The sequence below is a fragment of the Podarcis pityusensis genome, assembly GCF_964106645.2.
Source record: "Podarcis pityusensis genome assembly, chromosome: 2".
In the NCBI taxonomy this organism is placed as follows: Eukaryota; Metazoa; Chordata; class Lepidosauria; order Squamata; family Lacertidae; genus Podarcis; species Podarcis pityusensis.
The window spans coordinates 31,050,242-31,077,289 of record NC_138029.1 but is presented as its reverse complement, the minus strand read 5'-3'; the positions used below and the strand labels follow the sequence as shown (position 1 = coordinate 31,077,289).

Genomic DNA, 27,048 nt, shown 5'->3' with positions numbered 1-27,048 from the left:
AAAATTTTTTGACTTTTTGCGGTAAGGAAAGTGATTGGAAAGTGCACTGGAAAATGTGGGATGACACTTGCTTTTAAGCAGCCTCATCTAAGACATCACCTTGCCAACAAAGGTCCGTATAGTTAAAGCCATGGTTTTCCCGGTAGTGATATATGGAAGTGAGAGCTGGACCATAAAGAAGGCTGATCGCCGAAGAATTGATGCTTTTGAATTATGGTGCTGGAGGAGACTCTTGAGAGTCCCATGGACTGCAAGAAGATCAAACGCATCCATTCTGAAGGAAATCAGCCCTGAGTGCTCACTGGAAGGACAGATCGTGAAGCTGAGGCTCCAATACTTTGGCCACCTCATGAGAAGAGAAGACTCCCTGGAAAAGACCCTGATGTTGGGAAAGATGGAGGGCACAAGGAGAAGGGGACGACAGAGGACGAGATGGTTGGACAGTGTCCTCAAAGCTACAAACATGAGTATGACCAAACTGCGGGAGGCAGTGGAAGACAGGAGTGCCTGGTGTGCTCTGGTCCATGGGGTCACGAAGAGTCAGACACGACTAAACGACTAAACAACAACAACATCTAACCTCGCTGCAAACCAACTCAAGTAAATGCTCAAAAAATAGCTGCCGTTTTCTAATCTCCCTACAAATAAGCAAAGCAGGATGAATGCTCAATGAACAAGTCATCTGGAAGCAATGATGAAGACGAAGACAACGATGATCAATTATCATCATTAATTTACTACCACCACAACATTACCAAGTGTTAGCTTCACTTCCAGGCTCTGGGATACTAGCACTGTAGATAAGATTTAGCGGATTCAGCAGATGGCACCTGACCAAACGCTCTTCTCTTTTGAGATTAAATATGAACCTACGTGGACCTTTCTCCTGTGTGCATCTGCTAGAGAACAATGATCTTGTCATCTTATGCCTTTCCTAAGTGAATTATGCCTGAGCAAACCAAAGTGGTCCCTAGACTCACACTTGGGTGAAGAGGGGGCCTCCCCTCAACAGCCTCTCCTTCTCCCCCCACCCCCAGGCTTCTGTGTCAAGGAAAGGAAGTTCTTGTGTTACCTTTGGAATCAGCCAAGCTTCCCCCGTGGTGCTCAGTCACTTTGGGCTCTCTAAGAAAGGGAAGAGAAGGAAGAATTGAAATCAATTATTGTTATGGCTAACACACCCACGGTCGATGCCATTTGCTTGCTGACTGGCAACATTCTTTCCGAACATGCGTTATTATCTTCCTAGGAGATTCCGGAAACCTGCCCAGGCTTCAGAAACAGAGCGGCAATATGATCCATGCTCCTGTTTGTACAAGTCAACCAAGGAGCCAGCTGCTGGTCAGAGGGCACTGAATGAAGCCTGCCGTGTTCTGGTTTAAACCTCTTTATTACAAATGCATGATCCTACATTTTTTTCCTGAATGAGCTCAGAGGAGCCATTTAATTTCACAACCACACTGCTGCAAAGCTAAGCTGTGGTAGGCCGTTTACTTACCCAGAAGATACAATGCTTTGTTTTGTTCTTTTATGTTAAAGCAGTCTCCAGCTGTTTTTGGACTACAACTCCCATCATCCCTAGCTAGCAGAACCAGTGGTCAGGGATGATGGGAACTGTAGTACAAAAAAACAAAAAACACACAGCTGGAGTCCCAAGTTTGGGAAACACTGTGTTAAAGGCTCAAGTTTCCCATGTGCTAATATCCTCATGACCATAAGCAGTCCCAAGCCATCTTGAGGCCATGCCTGTGCACTGCTGCTTCCGATGCCCCCAATTCCCTCTCACAACAACTCAGCCATGCCATACGTAAATGCCGATTCTCGTCAAAAGGCTGTTTTCTAGTTGAAATCAGTCATTACAAATCAGTTATTTGGGTGGGAAGCAAGGCCGGGGGCAATAAGGGAACTTCAGATCTAAAGGAAGGCATAGAAGTTAAGCATCTTGACTGAGGAATGCTAACAAAGTGCTCTATGCATCTCAGGCAGGGCCGGCCCAAGACATTTTGGCACCTGAGGTGAACCACAAAATGGCACTCCCCTGCCTTCCAGGGAAGAAAGGGTGAGTGAAGATCTACATTAGGAACGGGGGGGGGGGGGGAGACGAAGAGCTACATCGGGATCTGCTGCCCCTGTGTTTCCTGCTGCCTGAGGCAACTGCCTCAACTTGCCTCATGGGTGGGGTGGGCCAGCCCTGCCCTCTAGTTTTCTGCTTCTTGCAATCCATGCAACTCTGTGAACACCTCTGTGCCGAAGGGAGATACAAGTACAAATTAAGCGAATGGATTAGTTTTTGGAAGCGATGTGCTCCCAGCTGAAGCACAAACATATGAACAGGCTTTACTGGAGCAACAAATCCTTTGCATCTGCTCCTGAGCTCTGGAGTTTTGCTTCCTCAGAGCTACAGTTGCTTTGGGAGAAGGTCCTCTTTGCAAATTGTTGCTGAGAACAAGTTCTGACTCTCGCCCGCTCTTTGCACTCATAGCCAACGCCACCTTTTAAGGATTCCTGGGTGCTCTGACTGTGTGACATACGGTATGGAGATCAATTATGGAAATTCCTGCCTCTGTGAACCCAATTCAGGGAGAATCACAGCTCATTAGGCCAGGGCTCGCTTCCATTAATGCCGTGATAATATCCGCCCCCATCACTGTGGCTTCCCTGGAAATCGCCCAGAAAGCTCTCCTCTGCAACTCAGCCTGGCAGTAACATGGCCACTACAAAGAAACTCTGTGCTGCCCTCATTCTGCAAAAAAACCAAAAAACCACTTGCTAAATGAAGACCCTGGGCCCCCTGTGGCTGAGATGCAGGTCTCAGATCTATCCCATGGGTGCGTGTGCTGAGATCACAGTCATCTCCCTGCGCTCCCATAAGCGAATCCTGGCAGTGGAGTGTTTAGGGACCCAGACATATTGACAAGACCCTAGGGAAATAAATAATAGAAGGGGGTGAGATGGCAGTGCCAAGAACAATTTATTACCAAATCCTCACATCTACCAAGGCAGGCACCTTTGCACACTTAATGCCCAGCCATCCTTCAAAAATCTTACCAGCCAGGTTAGCTCGTGTGAGGGGTAGAGTGCGACTAAGTACTACATCATCATGTGAGCAGGCAGAATTTTGTGCAGCACAGAGTTTCAGTTCACTCTTGCACGATCAAGTAAGGCAGGGATTAAGAGAGTAAAAAACAACAACCCAAAATCAACAACAACTACAGTATCTGCAACATCCATGACAGCGGAATCAACAAAGAAAAAGGAAATTTGCTGGACAATTACAGGCAGCTAATGCAATACAGTTCAGTGTCACACACATTGCTGCTTATAATCACAGCAAGAAATTCAACATCTTCCTCCTGCCTCAGGACAGAAGTCAGTGATGAACGGTGTCAGCTACTGACGCGGTCTCCACCCAAGGTCCTGAGCACTCCCGCCCTTGTGATTCCTAGCTAATTCTTTCCTTTGAGATTAGCCAGTGCTTTTACTTGGGTTGGGAAAAAGGGCAGTTTGGAGATGGAAAAGGCCACCCAGTTAAAGAGGATCACGGTGAGAAGACTGCTGGTTATTGGTGCTTCTTGAGCATGCAAAGTTGTAGACAGGATACACACAACAAACTTCATGCAGGATAGGAGGTGAGAGAAGCACCTGAAGACCAGTCTTATTTAGCACAAGTTTTTAAAAATATTATTAATATTAATATTATTATTATTATTATTACTACTACTACTACTACAAAGTGATTTCCTCCTTATCCTTTAGTATATCCTCTCTCTTCCAGATTCTTTGTTATTTCTAATATTTCATTCTTGTTTGCTATATATTTTGGAAAGTTGTTAGCTATGCATTTGGGCACTTCTTAAAATTTTGCAAAGTTTGCATGATGGTTTCTGAGATCAAGGAGGTTTTTGTCTATGTTTGGGTGCCATTTTGAATCCAGATGAACCTTTCTAAATGGTGCTGATTTTAACCACTGATTTCAAAACTGATTTTTGTTTTGTTTTGTTTTGTTCCTTAGAATTCCCAAGCAACACCAGGTTATCAGTCTGCTTGTCTCTTTTAAATCAAAACATTTCCAGGGAAGACATAGGCACACTTTATAACTTTCCCAAGTAGCAAAACCCATGTAGAGGATTTGACCATGGTCACAGGGGACAATCCATGTCAGGGCTTAGTACCAAATTCAAGCCTCTAGATCAGGGGTAGGCAACCTAAGGCCAGTGGGCCGGATGCGGCCCAATTGCCTTCCCAATCTGGCAGACGGTCCAGGAATCAGCATGTTTTTACATGAGTAGAATGTGTGCTTTTATTTAAAATGCATCTCTGGGTTATTTGTGGGGCATAGGAATTCGTTCATTCCCCCCCCAAAAAAAATATAGTCTGGCCCACCACATGGTTTGAGGGACAGTGGACTGGCCCCAGGCTGAAAAAGGTTACTGACCCCTGCTCTAGATCAAGAAGTGGGGACAGGTTAGCCACCCCTGCTCCAGATTTTAAAATTCCTATACACTGGACTATCCCTACCTGCAAAGGCATTTTCCTAGGCTGGATTTGTTCCGCCAGTGCGCCAATGGAGCCCTGACCTCCCTGCCACTCCTCCCCGCCCCATCCTGTCCAGGTAAATTGAAGCAACTCAATGGTTCCACACTGGCTGCTACTGTGCCTAGCAGGGGGCAACATTAGAGCTTTATTTATTTCAGTAATTTCTACTTTGCCTGCCCACTCCAACTGTGCACTCAGACACTTAGAACACTCCACAAAACAACAAATATTTAAAAAACACAGCACATACATATCTCTATATAAATATGTACCACCATCACCGCATGGGCAGCAGCTTTGAGTGAACCAAAGACCCTCCAAGTAAACTAGGTCCACTTCCCCATTCCCCTCCCTCTCTATTAGGCTTTTCAAGTACTCCTGTTATGTCCCACATCCTGTCTCCTCCTCCTTTGCGACTCCAAAATTAATGTTGCTGTTTAATTAAATTCATTAGCTCAGATTATCTGGCTATATAACCTGCCCCCTACCTCTTCCCTATTTTCTGTCCCTCTCCATGCACAAGCAACAGTGGAGAGTTTCTTTATGGGCCATTAAAAGCGTAATGTTTAATTTATCGGCGCATTCTCAGGTGGGTGGGTTGGCTGGTCCCAATGTCAACACTTTTAATTAAATGAGAAGAGCTTTTGCACAGGGAAAGGGGGCCATGTTTCCAGCAGCTAATCAGAGAACCGCTGGGGTGAGGGCTCTGCACAGGCAACATAGGCAAACATTGCTCTTCACGCTAGTTGTGCATGACACGTAGGGAGGAGACAATCCAGTGGATTAAAGCCAGCAGGAGAGGCCCTACTTGCACTACCTTACCCTAGTGATGGGGTGGTGGGGCATATTAAGGGGTCTTCTCCGTGGTGAGGAAGAAGGAATGGCCTCCACTCTGAGGTGCTTCTTGGACCTACATTATTTGCTTTCCATTGGCAGGTCAAAAGGCACCTCTTTCTCCAGGCCTTGAAGGCACAATTAAGTAGTCTGAACCGAAAGGGGTCAACTCCTTCCACTGAATGGTGTTCAACGTTTCGGTATGAATTATGTGAATTTTAGAATGCCCCTCCCACATATATATCCTGCCCAGGGACCATGTGGTCATAAATGTAGTAATAATTAGTACACTAGCCCAGCTTGTCCTGGCTGGGTACTTTGGCCAGCAGCCACCTTGCGATGGAGGGCGAGGAAGCGGGATTGTCATCATACACTGCAATTGGTTTTTTCTTGCACAGGTATCCCATTCATTTGCTGGCTGCAACCCTTTTGAGCCCTTTCTGGCTTGGAACCAGCAGACCTCAGAGACTGTTTTGTGTTCTGCAGGGCGATCTCTGCGTCCAGACCACATGAGGTGCGGAATCTGTGGGGAAGATGTAAGGCCTTTTCCCCAGCCTCTCTACTGAGGTTCATAGTTTACTTGTTCAGAGAGGATGCAAAACCTTTCCCTTCTGAAAGGCTTGCGGACACTGGCAGAGTGGTGGGGGCACTGTGTTCTTGCATTGCTTCTATTGTTGATTGTATGGTGCGTTTTAACTTTTTCTTGCTTATTTTCTGTAGGAAGCTGCCTTGAGCTTTGGAGATTTGAGGTACACATTTCTGAAAGGTCACCAGTTTCACAGAAAGCAGAAGCGGCCTCCTCCCCAAAAAAGGGGGAAGTAGAGGATATCTTTGTCTCTCATAACTTTATAATCTGGAGTCACCCACTGCAGTTTACTGGCAGATAGAGGAAAGTTCTTTTTCACATCAGTGAACTCATGCAAGGTTCTGCCACCTGGCTCCAATGGCTGCTTGTGGGTTTTCCAGGGGCATCTGGCTAGATGCTGCTAGAATGCTGGGCAAGATGAACCTTTGGTCTGATCCAGCAGCACTGTGTAGGAACGTGCACATACGTTGGACACCAGTTATTTCAGGAAAAAACCCAGTGAATAAGCTTGCAAGGCTAATATGAACATAAAACCACCTGCCAATACTTTGCTTTCAAGGGTACAGATGGGGAGATAGCATGGCAGAGCAGACGAACCAGCCAGGCCCAAATAAATGGATTTTCTCCTTCACGTGTTGGCATCACATTCTAGCGCACCCCAGAATGATGGTGGCTTCATAAAAACACTGTTCCTCACTCCAGACATTACAGGCAGGGTGGCCAGAGTTGTGGGGGCAGTGGAAAGGACAAAGGATGGATGGAGATATTTGGAGCATTCCCTTGCTATTAATGCAGCATCTAATATCTGGGCAAGAGAAAGCTGCCTCTTAATGCCACGACAACGTCCTGAGCTAGTAGCACTTGGCTTAGCCCTGGTAGTTCTGTAACCTTTCGTCTAGGCTCCTCTATGCAAATTTCAATTCTCAGGCTTGGATTCCTTACCCGCAAAGTTCTGGAATGGGTGCAGGTAAGAAGGGAAAGCCAAGAAAATGACATGCTAAACCATCTCTCCGGGGTCATGACCCCATGCCTGTGCCAGTACCGTGCCACCCAGCAAATGCCCTTGCAGAAGCGACAGGCACGGACCTTTCCTCTGCCCTTGGGTTCTTCTCCCCAAATGGGCAGACTTCTGTCGCTGTTGCAGGCACTCCAGGAAAAGGCTGGCAGAGAGAGCCAGGCAGAATTGCTGCAGTTGTCCCTGGCAGAGGCTGCTCCCTGACACACTGGGCAACTGGGACCTGCTCCCAAATAGAACAAAGTGCCCTACTCAGATAATGGGGCTTCCTTCCCTCGGCCGCTTCTCCAATGATTCCCTTTAAAGCTAATCTCGGAGACTTCCAATCCTCACACCGCTCCCTTCTGACATGGATCCACTTCAATTACAAAGCTAAATAAGAACCAGGAAATATTAGAAATTGAGGGTGGGGAGGAAGGGGGTGGAAAGAAAAAAAGGGGGAAAGGGGAAAAACCACACACAAAGCAAGTTTGCTGGGGCTGGCCGTTGGCTCGCCGAGCTGGAGAACAGAGCAGTGATGGCTCTGTGCCGCTCACTAAAAGCATGAGTGTCACTAAATCAATAATTCATTTACTTTAATGAGATAAGTACTTTGAAAACTAATTGCAAACCTGCTCCATTTACTCCAACCCCGGTTATAGGCCTTAATGTAAATCGCACAAGTGCCGCTAGAGGAAAGAGCTGGGGGAATCATGTGTCATCTTTCTCCCCTCTTCTAAGAAAGAGAAATATCCATCATACACAAGAGAGAGCCTCTAAGTAACCGCTTCAATCAATCAAGGTGTCTGTCAGAGCTCCCATCCCTCCTTCGCGCGCACACCCCAAGCTCACCCCAATGCACCATCCGTGCCTCAGAGAAGTATCTGAAGTGCCCAATAAAAAGCGAGGCCCTCAGATATGCCCACTGCATGGTCGGAAGGAGAGATTCCCCCAGCTCTTTCCTCTAGCGGCACAAAGTTTTCAAAGCTCATGAGAATCAAGGGTGATCAGTGCGCTACACCAGTCCTGTGGGCACAGGACGATGTGTTTGAGAGGATGGTGGCATTGTTGAGTGGCACTGCTCTTAACTAGCTCACCTAATAAACAAGAGTGTTTGTGCAACAGGCATGGCTCATTGCATCAACAGAAGTATCATGTCCAGATCAAGGGAAGTAATAGTCCCACTCTATTCTGCCTTGGTCAGACCACACCTAGAGTACTGTGTCCAGTTCTGGGCACCACAATTTAAGGAGGATATTGACAAGCTGGAACGTGCAAAGGACGGCAACCAAGATGATCAAGGGTCTGGAAAACAACTCTTATGGGGAGCAGTTGAGGGAGCTGGGTATGTTTAGCCTGGAAAAGAGGAGACAGAGGGGAGATACGATAGCCATCTTCAAACCTCTCAAGGGCTGTCACATGGAGGATGGAGCAAGCTTGTTTTCTCCTGCTCTGGAGAGTAGGACTTGAACCAATGGATTCAAGTGGCAAGAAAGGAAAAACTTTCTGAGCTGAGCTGTTTGGCAGTGGAATTGACACTCTTGGAAGGTGATAGACTCTCCTTCACTGGAGGTTTTTGAGCAGAGGCTGGAAGCCCATCAGCCATGGATGCTTCAGTTGAGATTTCTGTATTGTTCCAACTCTACAATTCTATGATTCAGTGAACAGGCTGCTGGAGAAAGGATGGGGAACCTGCGGCACTCCAGATGTTGTTGGACTACAGCTTCTATCTCTCGGTCTTGACTATGCTACCACTCAGTGGATTTGTAACTAGCTGACTGACCGAACCCAAAGGGTGCTCATCAATGGTTCCTCTTCATCCTGGAGAAGAGTGACTAGTGGGGTGCCACAGGGTTCTGTCTTGGGCCCGGTCTTATTCAACAGCTTTATCAACGACTTGGATGATGGACTCAAGGGCATCCTGATCAAATTTGCAGATGACACCAAACTGGGAGGGGTGGCTAATACCCCAGAGGACAGGCTCACACTTCAAAACGACCTTGACAGATTAGAGAACTGGTCAAAAACAAACAAGATGAGTTTTAACAGGGAGAAATGTAAAGTATTGCACTTGGGCAAAAAAAATGAGAGGCACAAATACAAGATGGGTGACACCTGGCTTGAGAGCAGTACATGTGAAAAGGATCTAGGAGTCTTGGTTGACCACAAACTTGACATGAGCCAACAGTGTGACGCGGCAGCTAAAAAAGCCAATGTAATTCTGGGCCTCATCAATAGGAGTATAGCATCTAGATCAAGGGAAGTAATAGTGCCACTGTATTCTGCTCTGGTCAGACCTCACCTGGAGTACTGTGTCCAGTTCTGGGCACCACAGTTCAAGAAGGACACTGACAAACTGGAACGTGTCCAGAGGAGGGCAACCAAAATGGTCAAAGGCCTGGAAATGATGCCTTATGAGGAACGGCTAAGGGAGCTGGGCATGTTTAGCCTGGAGAAGAGGAGGTTAAGGGGTGATATGATAGCCATGTTCAAATATATAAAAGGATGTCACATAGAGGAGGGAGAAAGGTTGTTTTCTGCTGCTCCAGAGAAGTGGACACGGAGCAATGGATCCAAACTACATGAAAGAAGATTCCACCTAAACATTAGGAAGAACTTCCTGACAGTAAGAGCTGTTCGGCAGTGGAATTTGCTGCCAAGGAGTGTGGTGGAGTCTCCTTCTTTGGAGGTCTTTAAGCAGAGGCTTGACAACCATATGTCAGGAGTGCTCTGATGGTGTTTCCTGCTTGGCAGGGGGTTGGACTTGATGGCCCTTGTGGTCTCTTCCAACTCTATGATTCTATGATTCTATGATGGTGTTTCCTCTGATGGTGTTTCCTGCTTGGCAGGGGGTTGGACTCGATGGCCCTTGTGGTCTCTTCCAACTCTATGATTCTATGATTCTTGCTCGCTGGCCAGGCTTGCTGGGGCTGATGGCATCTGGTGGTCACAAGTTCTGCATCCTTGCCATGGTCACAAGCCTCAGGGCTCACCACTCAGTTCTTGACAGCTGCAGTTTTCAGCCTTTGCTATCTTCCGGACACATCAGGTGGTTGTGTGCATAATCATCCACATGCTAGGGGGGCCACTAGGGGGCTCATTGGAAGATGGCTGACAATACCATCTCTCCGACCCACACGGGGTAATTAAGAGGCTGTTATGGGAGTAGGCAGCCTCCCTTGTTGCCCCAAGGAAATGGGGAACACTGCCCTTGCCTGCTGTGCCCATAAATCACCCCCTAATTTGAAAGAAGGGGGTGAGGGCCCTAGGCAGAATGCCCCCATGTGGACCTCGGCTCTCCTGGACGCTGTCTCTGATCGTGCACTAGTTGCAGCAATTTGGAATAATTAATTACAAAAGAAGCAAATGCACATATTTCAAGTGAAGAAGGGGAGTGAAGTCTGCTAATTTAAGTGACCTCTGCGAAAGAAGACGACGGGCTGGAGAAACAGGAATATTTTATGATGAAGATACACCAAAGGCAGGGTATGTTGACAACGGGGCTGAATGGGGGGGACACCTTTTTTACTTTCCTTCTATGTGATTTACAAGAACCCCTCCTCGTTAGAACCGTCGGTTGAACTGACCCAAGCAGGATGATTAAGGTCTGTGTGGAGATAAACTTTAACCAAAAGTATGCTTTATGGAGACCGAGAAGCAATAAGAGCTTTTGGGAATGGCGCAGCAATTAATAAGGAGTCGCCATCTTGCCAAAGGATTTATAGCCGGAAGGAAGAATGGACTTGTTTTCAGACTGCATTCCTAGTGAATCTCCTCAGAGGTTTTGAGAAAGGAGGCAGATGGGTGAAGATTAATGACGCTAAGACTGTTTTGATGTATGGAAGTGATGTTATATGGAAAACGTCTGGATATGGCTACTGGATAAAAAAAATAATATCCACGCAGGATTACAAAATGTTCTAACCAGCTTGCGGAGACTATCAGAGGTCACAAAGAGAAAGGAAAAATATATGAAAATAACAACAAGAGATGTGGAAAAATAATAAGAAAGGACTGGATAGTACTGTGAATATCATAAGGTTAGATTTGTGGACATTAAAACAGCAGTAAGAAGCAAGAAGTTGATTGGATCCCTTCGGAACTTGAAATATGGGTACCCCCAACAAAAATTTAAAATTCGGCTGTGTAATTTGGAATTTATGTAATTTGGTTTGATTTGATGTGATTGGTCGGTTAATAAAAATTATTCTTAAAAAAAAAAAGATTCATCCACATGCTAAGCTCACACACCAGCTTTTGGTACACCTCTGTGTTTGCTAAGCCCAGCTGAGTGCAAGGTAGCAGCATGCAACACATCACTGCAGGCTGATGTGCCTGGAAGTCATCATGGAGGTAGATGGAAACTGTAGATGCCACGGGCTACAGCTGCCATGGAGAAGGTCAGGAGAACAGGTCTTCAGAGGAGGAGGAAAAACCCCTTAACATTTGAACTATCAAGAGTGGCAGGATGCCTTATATAGCAAAGCTAAGCAGATGCCGGGAAACAGCCAACACCCTCCGATCCACTAGCTAGCTTGGAGAGATAAAAGTCTGGCAAGTTCTGGCCATGGGCAATTTATTAGTTTCTTGTTAAAGAGCCTAATAAATTTCATACTGCCTGCATGCCATTTTTAGAATTTGAAAAAGGGGGAGGGCGGAAAAATGAATGGATGATGTAGCAAAAAGGTTAGCCAGACAGAAATGGTTTTGTGTAACAAAGAATTGCACTAAGGATGGATATGTGCTTCAATTTGTATTATAATTTTCAAAGTTTGCATATTACATTCATTATAGATCAAATCCTTGAAGAATTCTGTTGGCAAGGACCTCATTTTGATCTAATGAGACAAATGCTGGTAGACCGTGTTTTATCATATATATATCGATATAGACAGAGATAGATATAGAAGTGGATACCTATAAAATGTAAATGTTGTCTTGCAGTGTTAATCCTTAAAAAAAAACCCCAAAAACCCTTACAGGCACATGATATATTTGCATGAGTTTTGCATGCTCACTTTCTTCTCTAATGCATGTTGGTCCCCAAAATGGATGAAGATGCTTGGTGGTGCCTTGCAGTGGCTGAAGGTGGAAGCTTTTCCCTTGTCTTGCCTCACTCTCTGACATACAGGGGTGGTAATGTTCACATATTTTTTTGGAGTCATAAGCATTACTGAGATCATGTACAAGTATTCCGAATGCTTCGAAAGAGTCACATAAACGCTATGGGGATGAGCAAGTTCCTCCACTGCTGAAATTCCTCCCGCAATCAGTAGCTTGCAGGGAGAGTTCTTGTGGTGTTTGCAAGAGCACTGAGCATGACTCACCGTGAGCAAAGCGAGAGGGCACAGATCGGACCTTAAGTATATATTGCTATTCCACCTTTTATTAAAGTTCAGAGGTGAGTATGGACTCTTATGTAGTCCAAACGGCACCACAGACCACACACAAGAGGAAATTACTAGCAGGCTCTTGAAAAATCACAAAAACTATACAGTGGTACCTCAGGTTAAGAACTTAATTCATTCTGGAGGTTCGTTCTTAACCTGAAACTGTTCTTAACCTGAGGTACCACATTAGCTAATGAGGCCCCCCACTGCCGCCACGCGATTTCCATTCTCATCCTGAAGCGAAGTTCTTTACCCGAGGTACAATTTCTGGATTAGCGGAGTCTGTAACCTGAAGCGTCTGTAACCCGAGGTACCACTGTATTTTGTGGTTGCAGGGACAACGCAAAAAACAGCCCAATGAATTCTAAACATGCTCAGTGGTTACAGACTACTGGCTGATTGTGGTGGGTAAAGGTAAAGGGACCCCTGACCATTAGGTCCAGTTGTGACCGACTCTGGGGTTGCGGCGCTCATCTTGCTTTATTGGCTGAGGGAGCTAGCGTACAGCTTCTGGGTCATGCGGCGAGCATGACAAAGCCGCTTCTGGCGAACCAGAGCAGCAGACGGAAACGCTGTTTACCTTCCCACTGGAGCGGTACCTATTTATCAACTTGCACTTTGACGTGCTTTCGAACTGCTAGGTTGGCAGGAGCAGGGACCGAGCGACGGGAGCTCACCCCGTCGCGGGGATTCAAACTGCCAACCTTCTGATCAGCAAGTCCTAGGCTCTGTGGTTTAACCCACAGCGCTACCCGCGTCCCTGATTGTGGTGGGTAGGTGGGGGTAAAATGGAATGTAGAATTCTGAAAGAGGGCAAGGCTGGCTGGCTAGGACACTGAGCAAACTTCATCTTTTGTTATGTAAGGCTCTGAATCTCAGGGTTGTGGGTAAAAGATTCCTGCATTGCGGGACGTTGTACCAGATGAACCTTCCAACTCTACAATTCTACGATTCTATATATTATTATTTCTAAGAATACTTCTTTCAGAATCAAGCCACTGAAAGTCAACTGTGATACTGGCATATGTGTTACCAGAAATGACCCCCTCGTATTTTGTGGGTTAGCTCCTCTGAGAGGAGCCAGCCTTTTCTCTGTGGCTTTCTTGGGGATTTCCTCATTGAACAAAATTGCATATTATATGAAACCACAGTTCTGAAGCGCTACAAACCCAATTGTTCCCTCTCAGCACTGTAGGCTTCATTAGCAGAAAGCAATATTTTTAGCTTAAGTCACAGGAAACAATTTCAGATTGCGGGGGCACATTTTCAAGGAAAGAAGAATGCATCGCAAGTTTCTAGTGTTCCAGCCCTGTACGCCATAAAATTAATCCAAGGAGAAAGCAGGCTTGAGATGGTCACCAAGTCCTTAATTCTAGGCACTCGTTCAAGCATGCATGCAAACATCAGCTCTGTTTCAGATTCCTCATACCAGTGCCTGAGAAAACGCTGGATTTTTTTCCAGATTTGTCAGAAATATTTAGAATTATTAATAGAATCATGGCACCTAGTGGTTTGCCAGTTCATGCAGGTTCAACAAGCCTTTAAAACAGAATTGTCCTTAGGGGTCATATTGCTTAAGAAGTAAAACAACCACCACCCAGCATGGCATTTAAGGGTGAGGTAAGAAAGAACCAACATTAGCAAACAGAGTAAAACATAAAATACAAACTTACAAGTCTTCATATAAGTGTGAAAAGGCTACAGAACAGGACCCTGGATTTCACTGATCCCTAATCCACTGCAATCATGCCCATGGGACAAGACATCCATGAATCTCACAATACCATATGTCATTTAACTCACTTTCAGAGGCTCACCCCCGACCTACCATTCCTCATTGGCATTATAGAATAGATCGATTTTATTTGTGTGTGGCGCAAAGGCTATTTAAAAACATAGGAGCAGTACAGATACTTACAGCCACAAATTAGCAGCAGATAGGGTCTCCTGCTAGGACAGACACCAGAGAAGCCAGGACAAAATATAGCACTGATAATATACAACACTAATAATAATCAATACAAACGAAGATTAACAACAACGGCCTGGATAGCTCCGTTGGTTAGAGCGTGGTGCCGACAACGCCAAGGTTGCAGGTTTGATCCCCGTATAGGACAACTGCATATTCCTGCATGGCAGGGCATTGGACTAGATGATCCTCAGGGTCCCTTCCAACTCTATGGTTCTATGATATAGAGCAAGATACTATTTTAGATGGTCCTATCTGCAGTCCATGATGGAAATCTTTAGGAAGTTACCATGATTTTTTTGAGCTGCTACTGCACAGGTGGCCACCTTGCAGATGATATCAGTCAGGGTCCCACCAGCTCTTGCTCTCATAAGGTCTGCCAAAAAACGAGTCCTGAGATCTCTATGGAAGGGGCAATGCAAAAGGTAACGCAAGGCACCTTCCACCTTCCCAAGGCCACAAACACCTGTCAGATGTGCACAGAGAATCCCTTTATACTTTCCCTCCCGGAAGACATTGTTTGGAAATGAAGGACAGTGAAAGCTTTTCTAAGGGTAACAAAAGTTACCGTATTTTTCGCACCATTGGACGCACTTTTTTACTCTTAAAAAGTAAGGGGAAATGTCTGTGCGTCCTATGGAGCGAATGTGTTGGTCCCTGGAGCCAAATTGCCGGAGTGAGGCACACTCTTGGACTGGTCTTTGGTAGTGGTGGTGGAGCCGCGCTCCCCTGCCGGCAGCCTCGGCTTCCCCCTGCAGCCCCAGGAAGCTTTGGAGCAAGGGGAGGGCTGTGCGCCCATGCCCTGCACTCCTGGGCTGCTGAATGGGGGGGAGAGAGAGCCGCGCTCCCCTGCCGGCAGCCTCGGCTTCCCTCTGCAGCCCCGTGAAGCTTTGGAGCAATGGGAGGGCTGTGCGCTCATCCCCCGTGCTTCTGGGCTGTTGAATGGGGGAGGTGGGGAGAGCCTTGCTCGTCTGCCGGCAGCCTCGGCTTCCCTCTGCAGCCCCGTGAAGCCTTGGAGCAACGGGAGCGCTGTGCGCCCATGCCCCACGCTCCAGGGCTGCTGAATGGGGGTGGGGGGTGCTGCTCTGCCAACAGCCTGCCCTTCCCCTCAAGGTTTGGAGCAGTGGGCAGGCTGTGCGCCCATGCCCCACACTCCTGGGCTGCTGAATGGGGGTGGGGGGTGCTGCTCTGCCAACAGCCTGCCCTTCCCCTCAAGGTTTGGAGCAGTGGGCAGGCTGTGCGCCCATGCCCCACACTCCTGGGCTGCTGAATGGGGGTGGGGGGTGCTGCTCTGCCAACAGCCTGCCCTTCCCCTCAAGGTTTGGAGCAGTGGGCAGGCTGTGCGCCCATGCCCCACACTCCTGGGCTGCTGAATGGGGGTGGGGGGTGCTGCTCTGCCAACAGCCTGCCCTTCCCCTCAAGGTTTGGAGCAGTGGGCAGGCTGTGCGCCCATGCCCCACACTCCTGGGCTGCTGAATGGGGGTGGGGGGTGCTGCTCTGCCAACAGCCTGCCCTTCCCCTCAAGGTTTGGAGCAGTGGGCAGGCTGTGCGCCCATGCCCCACACTCCTGGGCTGCTGAATGGGGGTGGGGGGGTGCTGCTCTGCCAACAGCCTGCCCTTCCCCTCAAGGTTTGGAGCAGCTGGCAGGCTGTTCACTGAGAGAGGGGAGGAAGAGGACGGAGAGGAGGGGGACCAAGAAGCTGGGTGAAGGGAGATGAGGTACCATAGGTTGCTGTGAGTGGAGAGTCATGGTAGAGGGCAAAGGAGAGGGAGCAGTGAAGGGGGAGAAATTGTAGACATCACCTGAGGAGTTTGGGTGAAAGGGATGGAGAGGAGGAGGCTGGAAAAGGGGACTGTTCTGCTTGGGGGGGGTGGAGAAAAAAGTGGGGAAAAGGAAAGCCTCCCAAGCCTGCCGCTGAGAAGCTCTGCTTGGCTGTTTCTTGACTGTAATTCAAGTAAAGGGAATGTTTGTGAGCAGCTGGCAGGCTGTTCGCTGAGAGAGGGGAGGAAGAGGATTGAGAGAGGAAAATGTGGCATTAGCAATGCTTTGGATGGATATGAAGATGGTATTTTACATGAAGATAGCGAAGAAAGTGATGTCAGTGACTGTGAGCAACTGAGCTTCATAAATTCTGACTTTAGCAGTGATGAGTTCTTGGGGTTCCCAGAAGACTAGAAGAGTACTCAAACCTTAAAGTCTCTCTTCATTTGTTAATGACAGTGATGATGGTTCTTAATGCCATTGTTGACTGCTGTTCACTTTACATGGCTGTAATGTGATTCTGATATACCGGTTGTTTATTAAATACAGTAGTTTATACAACATTTGATTCAGAATATTTTTTCCTTGTTTTCCTCCTCTAAAAACTAGATGCGCCCTATGGTCGGGTGCGTCCAATGGAGCGAAAAATACGGTAGGTCTTGAAAGTACTGTTGAAAACACTGGCCTCTCTTTAATAAACTCAACCAAGGGGAAAACACTTGGCAAGAACATTTTCACGAGAACCTTTGTAGGGATATCGCGGAGTGGACAATGAGTTCCGCAGGGAGCACACTTCCCCACCAGCAGGCAGCCATGGTCTGCCTGCACGCGTGACCTTGGGGTGCAGGGCAAACTCCCCCTCAGACAAGCCACGGCTGTCGGAACATCGTCCCCCATGTCTGACCTTTTGCGGTCTCAGCAGTCTGCGGTGTCCTGTCTGTAATCTTTTGTCCTCGAGATCTTTTGTCTCCTTCATCATACACTGTGCAAGGGGGAAATGACGCTGTGGAAACAGGTGCCAAAATAACTTTGTACCACCCCACAATCTCGGGACGAAAGATGTGTAAAGGTCACAGCCCAAAATGTATCTGCCTAGCTTGCATATTTGTCTCAATAAAAAGAGGCTCCACAGGAATGGCAGCAGCTCGCTTCAGACCACCTGTGCGCAGCTCACATGATAATCAACTCCTGTCTTGGGCCTTCACTTCAAACCTTCCTCAAAATACTATGGAGGTCACTGGCGTAACATAGTTTTGTACCCTGCCAAGGAGGAAACACAACCATTCCTAAGTCAGGTAAAGAGGGGTAGAGCACCAGAGAGGAAGTTAGTTTGCACACAGAATAGGATCGCTCTAGAAAAGAAAGAAAACACACACCAAAACTGTAAGATACACAGGCTGCAACCCAGAAAACTGGTCAAAACTGTGATCCTTTGACTGGATGCGGCTTGAGACTGGCACATCAATTCTATGTGTGTGCGAGTGTGAGCACACACACAAACATGTGGTGGAGAAGACACCTGTGTGTGGGTATGTAGTTAGAGGTTCATTCCTCAGATGAGTTTTTCTCTGCTGGATATAAACCTGGCACCCAATCCTGCACTGCACTCTGCCCACACATTCAGAATCCATTCAGCTGTCAAGGCAAGACAGAAACCAGGTGATATTCATTTGACAGAGTAGGAGTAAAAATCCAGTGAGCCCAGAGCTGGGGAGGGAAACCTGATGTACTGCCCAGATTCTGACACTGACGCCAAAGCTTTTTTCTGACTGGAGGCTTAATGAGAAGAGAAAGTCCATATAGGCCCTTCGAGGGGTTCATCTATCGGCTCAGCACTTGAAATGGAAAGAAAAGGAGCCCCACCTAGTCGTTCGCCTCATCTCACCTCACACTTTCCATTTCTTCTGCTAGGGAACACTGGAAAAGGATTGGGGCTGTTGAAAAGAACTTGTTTAACCTCAGAGGATTCGATTCACAATACTGAGACCCACACACTACCCCTAAAGCACTTTTAAAGCACCTCTTGTGTTCCCCTCTCATAGAGCTACACACTACAGTACCCATGATTCATTGGGGGAAGTCATGTGCTTTAAACGTGCATTTGATGAGTTTAAAATGTATGGTATGGATCTGCCCTCTTTTTGCAGGCTTAGAGCATCCCCACTTGAGACAGGGACACTATTGGGAATAAGTTCAGGACAGGAGGAAAAATGGGGTGGTGTAGCCTGAAAAATACTGTGTGTGTGTGTGTGTGTGTGTGTGTGTGTGTGCGCGCTTGAGATTGCAAGGACTCCAACAGAAAGGGTGTGATAACTTGGGTGGGTTGGGAGAAATGCTTTGGTGATCATTATTTAAGGGATTCATCCCCTGCCCTTCAGCAAGTTCCCCAGGGTGCCTTAACGAAGAATTAAAATGATTGCGAAACTACCACAAAACCAAAACATTAAAACAATGCAGTTCAGAAGAGCGACATAAAACCATCCAGGAAAGCTAAAAGAAAACAGCACCAAAAAGTTATCAGCAGAGATTAAACGGGTCAAATCCCAAGGCTACGGTGCTTGCCTGCTACGGGTAATGTTACAGCTGTGCTGGGCTCCCTGGTTGTCTTTGAGATGAGCACATGCTAGTGCAGCTAAACCATGGAATGGCCAGGATCTTGTGGAAACTGTCCTCTGAGCCATTGAATGCGACTTCTGCTTTTGCGCGCAAGATGCCCAGGACTGGCAAAACGTGCAGGACTTCTGCACCCTGGCAACGAGGAGTAAGTTATTCTGCAAGCAGCAGCCCCTGATGCTCCATAGATCTTCTTGCTGCTGCTCCATCTCAGGGAAAAGGGGTGGGGTGAGAAAATCAATGGGTAATAACAACTCAATTAATCACACGGGGTGTGGCAGTGGATGGGGATGGGGGTAAATTGATTAGGATCCTCAATAAGGTCGGTGTGGCTGTCTACTCTGAGGGCAGGGCCTCTTCATCATCACGAGAGGTGTTGACGAGTGAGGGGCTGTGATTTTAGTGCCATTTGCAATTGCAACCGTGAAGGAACAGGAGCTGTGCCTCTTCCCTTAAAAGTGAATAGAGATCTCTGTTCCCCAACACACTCCTTGCAGTGCACCTACCATCAGACCGATGGCTGCACAATAACTCCTTTCGATTGGGGTGGGTGGGAATACAGACCTTGTGCATTTGCCCGAGATACCTTACTATGCATACAAATATGCTACAGTGCACAGCAAAAGGAAAGCATGCAGGGCTGTATGTATGTGTGGTTGTTTTGTGGGCTTGATGGGACCCGTGTGCCAGATTTCTCATCAGCTTCATTGTTCTGTTTCCCACAGAGACTGGCTCTGGGTCTGCACTCAGCAATATAAGGAAACTGCACAGGGTGAAAATTCTGGTTGTCCTAATAAAGGTATTTCTCTAATATGTGTTTTGGAATACTGCAAAGCTGTATCACAGAAGACTCGAGTCATAACATTTTGCAGCTAATAGACTTGTGAGTCTGGCACTGGTAAAACAGTTCCAGAAAGCGCTGAGAAGGCAAAAGTGATTAGGGAAAAAATGATATTAAGGAATGCGTATTTCAGAAACAGGCAGATTATAAAAATGCACGATGCAAGGCAGCCAGCAAGGGATTTTTTCCCCACAGTGCGATCCCTGAGGAGTCCAGCAAAACAACAACAGTATTTCCAGTAATTTTCTCCACAGGTGAGGGAAGAGCCATTCCACAGTGACTGACCAAAAAAAATCTAGTTTGTAGAATTTCCTTCACAACATTTTGAGGCAGCAAGCAATACACCCTCAAACGAATCTGGATGCAAATAATGATTTTATTTTTATTTTTTAATCTTACATGTATGTTTTTAGTGGGGGGCAGAGTAAGAAAGCATACAAAACTCTAAACCAGAAAAATTTGATTCTGAAATTCTATGAAGTCACGTAGATTAATAATATTTACACACATGAGCAAAGAAATATAAATCTACACCATAGTTTAGAAATGACATCTTTTAATCTCAAATCCATAAACCCTGCCTGCTATAACTGTGCACTTATATGATTCTGCACAAGAGAAACAAGGCAAAATTAGGTACCTGGTGCAAGCTTCAGCATCCTGTGCATCTCAGTTTTTAGTTTTAATCAAGTTTCTAGACCTTATTATAGCTGTGAAAACAGGCTTGAGAATGAAATGAAACCTGGTTAAATCTGAGAAGCTATAGTAGGGCTAAACACGGTTTCCTTCGGCCAGGAGGGCACTTGAGTTCTCTGCTTCTCTCCAATTGAATTTCCTTTTAGAAAATGGAAGCCACCATTCTCAAGATGTTAGTAGCCTGTTGTTTTTTGATCACACCTAGATATGGGTGACAAAAATGCACGAGCACCTGCTCTCCCTGACTACTGATATCACAGTATTTCTGGCAGAAAAGTGATGGCTGGGAAAGCCCATGGAGGAACCTGAGATTTACGGAATTATTTCAAGAAGAAGCTTGGTGTGAGCAGAAACCCCAGGCCCCAGACTCCCAGGTTTGCTGCCCATCTCATTTACATGCAGCCAACAGAACTCAGTAATTTGATCTTCATCTTTGGCATCACCACCACTTACCATGTGCCTGTATCAGGGGCAGTCAATGCTATGCACTCTACATGTTGTAGACTACAACTCTCAACAGGGCCAGCCAATAATGGTCAGAGATGATGGGAGTTGTAGTCTAAGAACATCTGGAGGGTTCCATGTTGGCTACCCCTGCTCTATATGGACAGGTTGCTAAGAGGTCAACATAATCAAATATATATGCATGTGCCATACCCTCCAACATTTCTCCAGTGAAAATAAGGACACCCTATGTACATAGACCTTCGTTTTCTGGGCTAAAATAAGGAGCTTGAACTTTCTTACTCATTTCCCTTATACACTCTAAGGCAGGCATGGCCAAACTTGGCCCTCCAGTGGTTTTGGGACTACAATTCTCATCATCCCTGACCATGGGTCCTGTTAGCTAGGGATGATGGGAGTTGTAGTCCCAAAACAGCTGGAGGGCCAAGTTTGGCCATGCCTGCTCTAAGGCTACAGTTCTTTACCCAATTACCCGAGAGCAAACCTCACAGAACTCAATGGGATTTACTTATGAATAGATGCAAAATTGCACTGTTTATTACAATAGTCTGGCATACTAGCAGAAAGCATAAGCATCTTATAGAAAGGGGAGTTTTTCAAACCTCTAGGAAAATGAAATATATTTTCATTTCTGATTCTATTATTTTATTTTTTAAAAAGGCTCTTCACACACAAAACTTTAAAAGGAAAAAAATGTGTTATCATAGAAATTCCCTGTAGGCTTAATTTACCTGCTACCTTAGGACCAAACTGAAGCACACATGCCCATCCCAAGACATTTGATGAAAAGTGCAGAATGGGTAGGAGGAGGGGGGCGGTATTCACATGCCGTGAAGCAGACTTTTCTTTTGTTTGTTTCTTTCTGCTAGCAAAAGAAATTAGCAAAATATTTGGGTGAATGACTGTATTGCTGCAAACGTAATCTTTAAGAGACAGAAAAAGAAGTCTTTGCTAGCAGTGACTAGGGAGAGAGAAAACGCACCATTCATGTCCAGCATTATGCAAAAGCTTGCACCTCTAATGATGCCTTCTGTGAGAATACCAGGGAACGAAGCACAAACAATTTCTGACCAAAGAATTTGATTCAGGCTGTGCCCCCCATCCCGCCCTTGCGAGAAAAGTATCTATAACAGATTGTGCAAAGCAAACAAGACAAACAAGCAAGCAAACAAACCCTGCCAATCCGGACACCAATCTGCAACTGTTGTCTTCCTGGTTTTATTTGTTCCCTGAGCACAGATCAACAGGGGATTCTCAACCTCTTACTGGCATACGGCATGGCAGAGTGGGAGTAGTTGGGGATGGGAAAGGGCTTTTATCAGAAATACAAATCTGTTGTAAAATTGATTGGAATAGCTTTAAAAAAACACACACAACACAACCAACCCAACAGCCCAGAGTGTGCAGGGATTTGGCTGAGAGCGAGGATTCTGAAAGTGCTGCAGGATCCAAGACACAAAGGATGTATAAAACGCACAGAAAACTTCCATGCAGAAATCTTTCACCCTTAAGGGATTCAGTGATGCATTGCTATAAAGAGGGAATGGGGAGGGGGAAACGAAGGGGCTGCTTTTTATTTTTTATTTTTGCTCTCTGTGCCTTAATTTCATCTCAGAATGAAGAAGTACAAGAGCAAATTGAAATAGCTATTTCAGCCCAATACGGCTGCTGTCTTCAAATTGGCATCAGGTTTGTTTTACTGGATATGTTCTGTTTCCTTCTATTTAGCGCCTTGGTGGTGGTGGCGGGGAACCCTACTGTGCATGTATAAGTGCATTTAAATAGCAGCCCCTGCCACTAAATTGTGTTTATTCTTTTTTCAGAAACAGCAATTCACTGTTGTTCCGACTCTTTTTATTTGGTGATCCACTCTTGTCCTGTTTCTGGAGTGCTACTGCCAGCTACCTTAATGCCAGTATACTAGAGTTTTCTTCTCCCCAGCTCACCCCCACCCCCTGCCCACAAACAGTAGCGTAGCTTTGGTGCATATTGGGCACATGCACACACCTATCTATATCCTCTTACATTTCTAAAAGCAAAGGTTCTGGCAGGAAAAACAAAGTATACTGCAATGTGCAGAAAGCGAAAGTTGATGACTCATGACAGCTGCACTGGGAATCACCACCAGAGGTGTAGAATTCCTTCAAGAATGCAAAGCATACGTCGTGTCCTGCAGCTTAAAAATATTGACCCTCCAGTTCGTAATGTAATAACAGCAGAGATAAGAAAATTCCAGCACTGCCTTCCTTTGAGATATAGGCAGCCCCACTGTGCTGCAGTTACCATGGTTGTAGCAAGCATTATGCATTGCGCTCAGCCCTGTAAATCTGCTACCCCGGCATTCCTCTTTCCCTAGCCTTGCTGAAATGGCCTGAGCCATTAGTTTGGTAAACATACAAGAGTCTTTGGTGAGTCTACAGCGGACGCTCGGGTTGCGAACGTGATCCGTGCGGGATGCATGTTCGCAACCCGCAGCATTCACAACCCGCAGCGGCGCATCTGCGCATGCACGGGTTGCGATTCAGCATTTCTGCGCAAGCGCAAAGCGCGATTTAGCGCTTCTGTGCATGTGCGACCGCCAAAACCCGGAAGTATCCTGTTCCAGTACTTCCGGGTCCGTAACCCGAAAAAACGCAACCTGAAGCGTCTATAACCCGAGGTATGACTGTATCTGGATTGCTTCAGGTTGCCCACCCAGGAGGGTCCAGGAAAACACCTGTGGAAAGAAAGTAGAAAAAGAAATGCAGGCAGGCTGAAGGATGATAGCTTGGTGATATGCAGAGAAGGCCTTTTCCCAGATGAAGGAAAAGCAGCAGTTTTGGGAGCTTTAGATCATCTAGTGGAACCAGATGGGCCTTGTGAAGTCACCTGACTTCCCAGGCCAGGAGGATTATGGGTAAAAGGGTGAATAATCCAGTTGGAATGATTCCGTCCTCTTACCAGGAATGTGTGCAGCATGTGTGTTTGATCCATATGTGTGAATGTGTGCAGCCCCTGACGATTGCACTCTGTTGCTCACTTCATTCGCCTCGACAGGCTAATCTCTCAAAATGCCAGGTGCAGAGGATCCAGCCTCAGTGCAGATTATCAGATTGGAGGATCCTGAGAAGCACATACACAAACATTTCCTCTTTTAAGGCAGAGGCACAGGGTGGTAGGGCATTATGAAAAGGTTGCTACCATTCGATCCCAAGCGCAGAAGAGAGAACACTGGAAAGTGTTTCCTCTAGCTGTGCGCATTGCAAATCAACTAAGTATTCTGGTTCAAAATAGCTGGTCAGTCTTTCTATGACTCTATTTTCAAAAAAAGGACTGGGTAAATCCCAGGTGTCTGGAAAGTGAAGCCAGTGCCAAGGAATTTTAAATATAGTATTCAAACATGTACAGTCGGGAGTGTTGGTGCAGGCTCATAAAAATGTAACTAGAAACTTTAATTATCTTTCCAAATCTGGACTATTCCTTAGTATCCTGGCACGTGCACAGCGATTAGCCATACAGATCCTCTGTGATCTGGCTGCAGAGCTGAAAGACACCTTCCATTTGGAATTTGCCAGAGCTGGGAACATTAATTTGCCAAGAGTTTCAGGGGTCAGAAAGAGAGATGGTAAAGAATTTCAAAGACTTAAGAGGAAAAGGATATGTTTACAGTGGTACCTCTGGATGCGAAAGGGATCCGTTCCGGAGCCCCATTCGCATCCAGAAGGGAACGCAACCTGTGTCCGCACGTCTGCGTGGGTCGTGATTCGCCGCTTCTGCGCATGCGCGTGACGTCATTTTGACCATCTGTGCATGCGCGAGCAGCGAAACCCGGAAGTAAGTCGCCGCAGCGCACAACCCAGAAATACTTATCCCAAAGCTACTTCAACCCGAGGTATGACTGTAGTTTCAAACTGCTTCAAGCACAAGGAGAGGAGGGATAGAAATGTCTGAAATGAAAGTAAATACATACATCAACCTATCTGCATATCGTTTTCTAGAGTAGGAACTGTTCATGGGTACAGATAAAACAACAAATTTCAGAGGCTTGTTGGAAGCAGGAACATAATTGATAGTTGTCCCTGAACAAGAGGACTATCCGTTGCCCTAAGTAACAGAAAAGCAAGTTAAAATTACCGTAACTGTTAGAAACAATTATTCAAACCTGTAAGAATAGCTGAGCAGAGGAAGAAAATTCCCAAGAGAGGTTGTGGTATTTTTAATAATGGAAGTTTTTCAGGGGACAGGGTATGTGTGATTAATAATTGCTCAGGGATGGTCTGAAATTTTATTAAACCTGCCTCAGGGCAAGAAGATGGACTAAGTGATTTTTGAAGTTGTCTCAAATTACTGCTTTATCATTCATTCCACAGCCATTACCTGATCTCCCATCACTGTTGTGCGTTTGAGGACTGCTGGATTCCCTAAGCAGTCCCTCTTGGCAAAGCAAAAATAAAATAAAATAATAATTTGATGTCAGCTGCCACTTTTAACCACAGGGGCGGGCCTCTTTCTTAGGACACACAGCCTTAACTCACAACTACTTCTCTGTTGCACACATTGTGCTGTGACAGTATTGCACTGTCAGTTTCAGGATAGGCTATCATGGGAGCAAAATGGTGTTGAAGCAGCAAGGAATGTCACATTTCCCTGGGGTGGTGACACGAGCTTCTCCCTCCATAGCAATAATTGCAATCTGCCCTTGGAGCTGCACAGATCAGAGAGGTAAGTTGGTTAACATTGACGACTTCTCTCCGGGATTAGGTTTCTATTGAGTATGGGGGCTGCGGTGGCAGCAATATCTGCCCTGCCTTTCATTTCAGCCCTGGTTTCCTTGTTGGAATCTTGGGTGTTCATTAGATGCTGCCCCTCCTTCTCCAAAGTGAGAAGTAGAAACTCTTTAACTCTTCAACCAGTGAGAGCAAAGGACCCATCGCCTCTGGTGTCAGAATATCTAGATGAAAAGCATAAATGGGGGGGGGGGGGCGGGCGGAAATGACCTGCAGGCAAATTACAGGAAGAGAGTTAGAGCTGCGGTGCATTTGCCAATCCTGCAAGCCCCAATTCACACACACACACCCTTAGTATTCCCTGGCAGTGGGGCACAGCTCGCCCATCTAGAGCCACAGCACTACCGCAAAGTAGCATATTTTATCTTGATGTGTCAGGATTTATATAAAAAGGGGATAGTTCAGCTCTAAATGTAATGAGTTAGAAGAACAGCCCTCCAGTGGCTTCCTCCAGCGAGCATGGCGTCAATAACATTGATTGCTAAAAATAACTAATAACCCAGGCCTGGCCCCAGCTGAGAGCTGCTCAGAGCAGGGCCATAAAAATCACTGCATGTGTTTGCTGCAAACAGGTGTGCTCCCCAGACGGCAATGAGAATCCGGGCTCACAGGTTGCAGCGTGGGAGGAGGTATGTGCACTCCAAAGCAGGAAGCACCACTGGTATAAGGATGGCCCAATCGGGTGTTTTGTCCCTGTCCAGGGAAAGCACAAAGTCAGCAGAGGAGGAGGAGGAGGAGGTGTATGGGAAGGTTTTGTGGAAACGACAGTCTGGCTCTATCACAGTTTGACAACAGTCATTGCAAATGGAAGGCTAGGAGACATAGCTTTGCTAGGTATTGGGCAGATAGTGACCCAGGTGTTGCTGAAAACACCTAGATATGGGATTTATAAAAGGCAAATGTTTGAGGAATATGGTGGATACGCCTGCTCTGCATTGAAGTGTGTCCGATAGGTCAATGGGTTTATACAAGTAAGTAGGAGGAGGTTACAGCAAGAGAGCTATGTACTAGAGAGAGAAATTGGGGTGGTACATCGGTATGTGCTTATTGCAAGTAGATGTCTGAATACAAGTTGTTTGGGTGAATTTTAGATGCCTACAGGAAAGGACTCTGGGAACATGGCGAATTCTAGCTATGGCTGGACAAGGCGTGTTGCACAGTGAAGAGGGATAAGTCCCCCAGGGTGAGAGAATTGCAAGGAGCCTGGAACTTGGAAAAGTAGCACAGAAAAAAAAGTTTGGCAATCCTTGATGTATTCTGGGAGATGTGACGGGGTATGAGAAAGGCTGAAAAGAAGCCAGACATTTGGCAGGAATTCTTTTTGTCTGCATAAAATGAATAACGGTGTATTTGCACAACCAAATACATGACTTTTTTTTTTACTGTAAACTGAATTTTTGTCAGCTACATCTTGGCAAACACTAGTCTGCCCTTGGGTCTTATGCATGATGTAACCCTTATTTAGATCACAGACTAACAGACTTCTGGAAACCTTGCTGCCTGAAGATGTTTGAAGATGTTTGAGCACACACAAGATTCAGATGCATGTCAATTTCCCAACTGCGAGACAATCCTGGAAGACACCTTACAGCAGGGAGA

At 46.3% G+C, this 27,048-nt stretch overlaps 1 protein-coding gene across 2 annotated transcripts in view; it reads right to left on the bottom strand.

Moving 5' to 3' along the window:
• The window catches only part of RBFOX3 (RNA binding fox-1 homolog 3), a 354,326-nt gene that overhangs the window by 92,419 nt on the left and 234,859 nt on the right, over window positions 1-27,048 (bottom strand). The window contains exon 3 of one of the 2 annotated variants that reach the window (XM_080993926.1): window positions 1,073-1,122. The exons of the other annotated variant lie outside the window; for it this stretch is intronic. The gene's annotated coding sequence lies outside the window, so the exon portion shown is untranslated. The remainder of the gene's footprint in view (window positions 1-1,072; window positions 1,123-27,048) is intronic. 2 annotated transcript variants of the gene reach the window in all.